This window comes from Topomyia yanbarensis, unplaced genomic scaffold, assembly GCF_030247195.1.
Source record: "Topomyia yanbarensis strain Yona2022 unplaced genomic scaffold, ASM3024719v1 HiC_scaffold_20, whole genome shotgun sequence".
NCBI lineage: Eukaryota > Metazoa > Arthropoda > Insecta > Diptera > Culicidae > Topomyia > Topomyia yanbarensis.
The window spans coordinates 128,395-135,940 of record NW_026683382.1 but is presented as its reverse complement, the minus strand read 5'-3'; positions in this window follow the sequence as shown (position 1 = coordinate 135,940).

The following is a 7,546-nucleotide window of genomic DNA, read 5'->3' as shown; positions in this document are numbered from 1 at the left end:
TGGAGAAACTGAGAAGTGTATTTACTGCGGGGGCCCTCCGCATGCTCTTAAGTCATGCCCGGTGTACAAGCAGCGCGGGGATAAAATTAAGCGCTCCCTTAAGGATCGCTCGAGGCACTCTTATGCAGAAATGCTAAAGAATGCTTCGCCATCTGTCCCTTCCGAAAATTCCTTTGCTCTTTTGGCTGGCGTTGAGCAAGAATCTGACGACCCACAAGAGGGAACATCATTGGTTAACCCAGGGGAATCCAGGAAGAGGAAAAATCTAGCCTCCCCTACATTGCCTCGTAAGGGTGCCAAGGTGTCGTCCACTCAGAGTGCGCCATCTACAACCAATAAATCCAACGGAAGTGATGCACAAAAGCCGAAGCAATTTGCTCCAGGACTTGGAAATATTAATTCTAACAAGGAGTACCCACCACTTCCAGGGACACCAAAAACCCCAAGTGTCCCCGTTTTTCAAACAGATACTCAGTCCAGTAACGGACTAATGAAATTTTCTGACATAGTGGACTTAATTTTCACAGCTTTCAATGTTACTGATCCTCTTAAAAGCCTTCTGATACGTTTTCTCCCTATAGTGCAAACATTTTTGAAGCAGTTGACTACTAAATGGCCCCTCCTTGCAGCGATCGTATCCTTCGATGGCTAAGTCATCGAACGAGGTCACCGATTCGATCACTGTTCTACAGTGGAATTGCAGAAGTATCCTCCCGAAAATCGATTCCTTCAAATTCTTACTAAACAGTTTAAAATGTGATGCTTTCGCATTATGTGAAACCTGGTTAACTTCTGATATAAATCTCAACTTCCACGACTTTAATATAATCCGTCTGGATCGAGAAAACCCCTATGGAGGAGTACTTTTGGGGATCAAAAAGTGCTATTCTTTCAACCGAATTAACCTCCCTTCGACACCAGGCATTGAAATTGTCGCTTGTCAAGTTTTAATCAAAGGTAAAGACCTTTGCATTGCTTCCATCTACATTCCTCCTAGAGCCTCGGTAGGGCACCGAACGCTTTGTAATATCACGGAATCCTTACCGGCACCGCGGTTAGTTCTGGGAGACTTTAACTCGCACGGTACGGTATGGGGTTGTCTTCATGATGATAATAGATCAACATTAATCCAAGATCTTTGCGACAATTTCAACATGACCATCTTAAACACGGGAGAAATTACGCGGATTCCTACACCACCAGCACGCGCAAGCGCGTTGGATTTGTCGCTTTGCTCGACATCGCTACAGTTAGATTGCATGTGGAAGGTGATCCCTGATCCCCACGGTAGCGATCATTTGCCTATCGTGATTTCAATTGCTAACGGTTCAAGACCATCGAAAACAATCAATGCCTCGTATGACCTCACACGGAACATTGATTGGAAGAGTTACGCGACCGCGATATCCGTTAAAATCGAATCCACTCAAGAACTTCCTCCGGAGGAAGAGTACAGGTTTTTGGCTGGCTTGATTCTCGACAGTGCGAATCAAGCTCAGACTAAACCAGTACCCAGCGCGAATACCCATGGACGGTCTCCCACACTGTGGTGGGATAAAGAGTGCTCAGAGCTGTACGCGGAGAAGTCCACTGCATATAAGGCCTTCCGGGAAGACGGGTTACCCGCTAGCTATCAACAGTACGCGTCGCTAGAAAGGCGAATGAAGAGTTTAATAAAAGCCAAAAAACGCAGTTATTGGCGCCGGTTCGTCGACGGGTTAACGAGAGAAACAGCGATGAGCACTCTTTGGGGTACGGCTCGACGTATGCGTAACCGTAATAGTACCAACGAGAACGTGGAATATTCAAACCGTTGGATATTCGCTTTCGCCAAGAAGATCTGTCCGGACTCTGTCCCGGTACAGAAAACGTGCCGCGCCGCGTCTCCTCCCGATACCGCGAACGAAACACCGTTTTCGATGGTGGAGTTTTCACTTGCTCTCTTATCATGCAACAATAACGCTCCAGGGTTAGACAGAATCAAATTCAACTTGCTGAAGAATCTGCCTGACACTGCAAAAAGGCGCTTGCTGAACTTATTTAACAAGTTTCTTAAGGGTAACATTGTCCCTCATGACTGGAGGCAAGTGAAGGTCATCGCCATTCAAAAACCATGAAAACCAGCCTCCGACCACAACTCGTATCGGCCGATTGCAATGCTGTCCTGTATTCGGAAGTTGTTCGAGAAAATGATCTTGTTTCGCCTCGACAATTGGGTTGAAGCAAATGGCTTACTGTCAGATACACAATTTGGCTTCCGCAAAGGCAAAGGGACGAACGATTGCCTTGCGTTGCTTTCTACAGAAATCCAAATGGCCTATGCTAACAAAGAGCAGATGGCATCAGTCTTCTTGGATATTAAGGGGGCTTTTGACTCAGTTTCTATCAACATTCTGTCAGAGAAGCTGCACCAGCATGGTCTTTCACCAATTTTAAATAACTTTTTGCTAAACCTGTTGTCTGAAAAGCACATGCACTTTTCGCATGGCGATTTAACAACATCGCGATTTAGCTACATGGGTCTTCCCCAGGGCTCATGTCTAAGTCCCCTGCTCTACAATTTTTACGTGAATGACATTGACGATTGTCTTGCCAATTCATGCACGCTAAGGCAACTTTCAGACGACGGGGTGGTCTCTGTTACAGGGCCCAAAGCTGCCGACTTGCAAGGACCATTACAAAATACCTTGGACAATTTGTCTGCTTGGGCTCTTCAGCTGGGTATTGAGTTCTCTACGGAGAAAACTGAGTTGGTTGTTTTTTCTAGGAAGCGTGAGCCGGCGCAACTCCAGCTCCTATTAATGGGTGCAACGATCAACCAGGTTTTCACATTTAAATATCTCGGGGTCTGGTTCGACTCTAAAGGTACCTGGGGATGTCACATTAGGTATCTGAAACAGAAATGCCAACAAAGGATCAATTTTCTCCTGATCAGGTTATACCAAACAACGATATTGTCGGTGATGGAGTACGGGTGTTTCTGTTTCCGCTCCGCTGCGAACATACACTTCATCAAACTGGAGAGAATCCAGTATCGTTGCTTGCGCATTGCCTTGGGTTGCATGCACTCGACCCATACGATGAGTCTCGAAGTGCTGGCGGGCGTTCTTCCGCTAAAAAATCGATTTTGGGAACTCTCATATCGATTGCTCATCCGATGCGACATTCTGAACCCGTTGGTGATTGAAAACTTCGAAAGGCTCGTCGAGCTTAATTCTCAAACCCGATTTATGGCCTTGTACTTCGACTACATGGCACAGAGCATTAATCCTTCTTCATATACTCCCAACCGTGTTCGTTTCCTAGATACTTCTGATTCTACTGTATTCTTCGACACATCCATGAAGGAAGAGATTCGTGGAATCCCGGACCATATACGCCCTCAAGTGATCCCCAATATATTTTATAATAAATTCCGAGAAGTCGACTGTGACAAAATGTTCTACACTGACGGATCAAATCTCGATGGGTCCACTGGCTTCGGTATCTTCAACAATACTATCACCGCTTCATTCAAGCTCAATGATCCTGCTTCAGTTTACGTCGCAGAGTTAGCTGCAATTCAGTACACCCTTGGGATCATCGACACTCTGCCCACAGATCACTACTTCATCATTTCGGACAGCCTCAGCTCTATCGAGGCTCTTCGTGCGGTGAAGCCTAAAAAGCAATTCCCGTATTTTCTGGGGAAGATACAGGAGTCCTTGTGTACGTTATCTGAAAAATCTTATCAGATTACCTTTGTTTGGGTCCCCTCTCATTGTTCTATCCCGGGCAATGAAAAGGCCGACTCATTAGCAAAGGTGGGCGCATTAAATGGTGACATATACGAAAGACCAATCTGCTTCAACGAATTTTTTAGTATTTGTCGTCAGAGGACACTCAACAGTAGGCAAACCTCGTGGAGCAATGGTGAACTTGGACGATGGGTACATTCGATTATCCCAAAGGTATCAACGAAGCCTTGTTTCAGGGGGATGGATGTGGGTCGGGATTTTATTCGTGTAATGTCCCGACTTATGTCCAACCACTACACCTTAGATGCACATTTGCGGCGTATTGGACTTGCGGAGAGTAGTCTGTGCGCTTGTAACGAGGGCTATCATGACATCGAGCACGTTGTCTGGGTATGCGCCGGGTATTTGGACGCCAGGTCTCAGTTAAAGGATTCCCTTCGGGCCCGAGGTAGACCACCCAATGTCCCAGTCCGAGATATGCTGGCAAATCGTGATTTCCCCTATATGTCCCTTATTTATACTTTCATAAAAACGATAAATATCCCAATTTAGCCCCTCTCTTTTTATTTCTCGTTTTTAGAAGTTTCCTCTTGCCGTGTGGAACCGATAAGCTTCAGACTGCCACTATGTAACCGCCGTCGCCCTTATCACTACGGAATCTGAAGCGAGAGCGACTCGAGGTCCGAAGGATTCCCCGCGGGTCCGAAGAATACCATCCGCCAATCCGACCTACTAGACTGAGGCGCAAATTTGTTTCGCTGATCTCCCGTTTGCCCGAAAGTTGCAAGTTTTGCTCTTCTCTACCGGTCACCATCTACGCCTTCTCTCCCCTGTCCTTGATACAACTACTTCTACACCGATTTTGGAGATGACCAAGCATAAGTATCCGATAAAAAATCAAATTTGTATTCCGTATTCCTAGTTTTAAGATAGTTGTAATTTCTACTCTTTGTTAAAACTATTGTCCCCCATCTTGTAAATAGAATTGTATCCCTAGTTTTAAAACATCTGTGAAATTTTTCATAAATATTTGTTCCCCCTTTTGTGTACCAAACTATATTGTTAGTTTTAAGATAACTGTAAATAATTCCTAAAAAAGTATTACTATTGAATTCCTTGTTTTAAAAATTTTCATAAAAAAAAATCTTTTGCCCCCTCTCTTATATATAGAATTTTTTTTTTCTAGTCTTAAGATAGCTGTAAATTTTTTCTCTTTTATAAAAAAAAATATTTCAACATTGTAACCTCCTAGTTTTAAGATATTCAAAATGTAAAAACAAAAGAATTCGGCACCGCCAAGCTAACGCATTTGTGCCTATCAAATAAACGAAATGAAAAAAAAAAAAACAGCGCCGGCTTGTTGAAGAACCCAATGTTTAGTACAGTCTAAAAACATATGCACGGGGAGGTTTAGTAGATCATCATCTAGACAAGGTCTAGATGAACGGACGCGTGTCTACCAGGGTGAGGGCTGATAAGTGACAATGACAAAATCGCTGCAATTAGAAATTATTCAGAAATTCCAGAACCAGTTCTTCTGTAATTCTGGATCAAGAAATTTGTGGATTTTAGTTTTCAATAATTCGAAAATCAAGAAGTGAACTGTTTCAAAAATTGAACACAAAACTTCTTCTATAATTAACCCCTTCCTTAAAAATGGTAGATTCAAGAAACACGAACAACCGTTTTTCATAAAGATAGGCGCTTCCCCCGCTGTGCTAGAAGCTGCTCTATTTTTACCTTCCAACTCGCAGTACAATCCTCCTAGAAACGTCTTCAAAACGTAGTCATAACGAAGATGTATCAAAATTTTATTTTTCGTCGTCAACGAAAACGGCAGCACTACTCCATCGAAATCTAATCAGAGTAGTTGCAATAACTTTAATTCTACGGCTAAAACTTGTAACTATTAGTGCTCAAATGAAAGTTATTAGCCACATTTATTAACCTTACTTGTTTTTGTGAACCAATCTTGCCTGAATTAAAAGCTATAGCTGATTAAAAGCGTTGTTGTTTATAAACAACTTGGGCATAAATGGTGCAGTAAGGTATTTTCGGTGAAAAAATATCCCTCCCAAAAAATTTTTTTTGTGCTGCAGAGAGTATTAGTTTATTCAGTCAATTTTCGTATAATAATGCACCATTTGAAGAATATTTTCCCAATATTTCATTGCAACGTATTGAAAATGGGGTAACAGTGAATATACAGGAGCTACCTAGGAAAAAAAATGCGATGTACACCATAACTCAAAATCTCCTGGACCAATCGTTCTGAAATTTTGCACAGTTCTTTTTCACATCATTGTGCAGGTAACTACAGGAGCTAAACTAATTTATAAACGATTGGGTAGTAGATATTGAGTTACGATGAACATCGCAAAATAACTGTTCGATGAGTCGCCTCCGAAGATTCACTGTCACTCGCTTAATTTTCAATATTTTGCCATGAAAATTTGAGGAAAGATTTCCAAATGTGCATTGTTACATAAGAATTAAAGAAATGTACTAACACGCTCTGTGTCGCCGCCACAAATTTATTAAAGCAGTGTGTCTTTTTACCGAATTGAACATACCACCTTCACCCCTCAAGGTCTTGGTTCCGAAGCCCGGAGGGCCGATTCTTGCTCATAAATCTGCTTAACTCGAAAAAACGGGGTAATGTCGGTATTTTTATCGGGTGGTGAATCTTCAAAAGACACCACTGCCTGATTGGGCTACCCTGTTTGGTATAAAATCATTTGGCATAATGTCCGTTTGGTAAAAACAATAATTTGATAGTAGGTCATTTGGTATAAAATGTACAGGATACTGAGCATTAAGGTTGTTTGGCGTAATAATCTTTTTGGCATAAAGGTCGTTTGGCATAATGTTTTTCCAAGGTAATGGTCATCTGGCACGACGACCATTTTGCATAACTCTTAGTCGTGCGTAAACTGAAGGTCATTTGGCATAACGAACATTGGGTTTGATTTTGAAAAGTGATCACATTGAAGGTCATTTGAAATAATTTTCAGATCATCTGGAAAACAGGCATAATTTCAAACTTGGCGAGAAGTAATTTTGAGCCGTGCTGCTGCTGATGCTCTTTTGGTATAACAATTTTTATGTTCAGGAAAACATTAATTAAGCTTACGATGATCATTTGGCACGCGTATATTTATTGATAAAATTATTAGTTACCAGGGTGTTCCTTTGGGTAAATGCTTTCCAGTGTGTATTTTGGTCCCGGGGGAAGTTCTTACATATGCAGTTGTAAGTGACTGACAAAAAGTCCATATGTTTAGGCATAACGGGCAAACTAGTGGATGCGCTTACGAGTGCAGGTTACCTGTTACATCATCCGGCGAATTCTGAGAGAATTCGCGCAGCTTCGGATGTTATTCGCTGTATCTTGAAATGAAACGGAGAAGTATGTTTACCAATATATATTTATAATTAAACTTATCTGCAAAATAAAACTAATTAGTCTCTTATCCTTGAAGGATTTGTGTTGACGTAATAGAATTAATAAATAACATTGACGCATAATTTGTTTACGTCACAGTCGCGTGTTGAGCTAATTTATAGCCCCTATGGTTGAGAAATCCGGGCAAACGAGTGGATCACAGGTTTGCTTGCAAGGGGCCGCCGCTTCCGACGTGGATCGACTGGATAGTATTTTACATTATATAAAGGAGTATAATAAGCAAATAATTTTAGTCATTGAAACGCTGTTTTAATATGCGTCAAGCTTTAGGAAAAGTTCGAAACTTCCAAACGCGGTCATGAAACGGTCACGTCCGGTAGTCTTACCTCGGTCCAGCAGTCTG